This window comes from Cornus florida, unplaced genomic scaffold, assembly GCF_030987335.1.
Source record: "Cornus florida cultivar Cherokee Brave unplaced genomic scaffold, ASM3098733v1 CherokeeBrave_3.0.0_Hap2_Chr03, whole genome shotgun sequence".
In the NCBI taxonomy this organism is placed as follows: domain Eukaryota; kingdom Viridiplantae; phylum Streptophyta; class Magnoliopsida; order Cornales; family Cornaceae; genus Cornus; species Cornus florida.
In genome coordinates, this window is record NW_026775573.1 from 40,271,782 (window position 1) to 40,272,590 (window position 809).

The window sequence follows — 809 nt, forward strand, 5'->3', positions numbered from 1 at the left end:
AAAAATTGATCAAACCTTTGAGACAAAGACTTCATTTCGGCGACTATTTCATTTGAATGTTCGACTTGATGTAAGCCTACACTCTTCCTACCTTGTGAATTTCTACCATTCTTGGATGATAGTGTTCTATGCAAAGAATTTTCACTCATACTTTCATAGAGACGACATACGTCATCCTCATGCCTATTAATGTATGAGCCACCCACGGAAGCATCAACCATATCCTTATAGTTGTCCGATAAGCTCTCAAAGAAATATTGAACAAATTGCCATTTGTGCATATCATGATGTGGACACTTCCTCAGCAATTCATTGAAGCGTTCCCATGCCTCATGAAATGTTTCTCCATCCCCATGTGAAAATTCTCGAATTGAGGTTCTCATGGCATTGGTCTTAAAAACCGGATAGTACTTTTTCAAGAACTCTTGTTGCATTTCTGCCCAAGAAGTGATTAAAAAAGGCCTAAGATTGTTAAACCAATACTTTGCCTTGTCTTTTAAGGTGAATGGAAAAAGTTTGAGTCTTAAGACCTCTTCCGGCATGTCCGTATATTTTACAGTGGAACATACTTTAAGAAACTCATCCAAATGCTTGTAAGGTTCTTCACTAGGAAGTCCATGAAAGTTAGGAAGCATTTGAATAGTTTGTGCTTTAATTTCATAATGATGTGCTCTAAATGGTGGCAATTGAATGCATGTTGGTGCATTGTATTCATTAGGCACATAGCGATCTCTTAAAGCAAGAGGTGGATTAACTACTTGAGGTGCAACATGAACACCTTGGTTATGAATTCCTTGATTAATGACGGG

General features: G+C 37.7%; 1 pseudogene; it reads left to right on the forward strand.

Moving 5' to 3' along the window:
* The first annotated feature begins 279 nt into the window (after positions 1-279).
* On the forward strand, positions 280-378 carry LOC132301936 (small nucleolar RNA R71; annotated as a pseudogene).
* Positions 379-809: the final 431 nt, after the last annotated feature.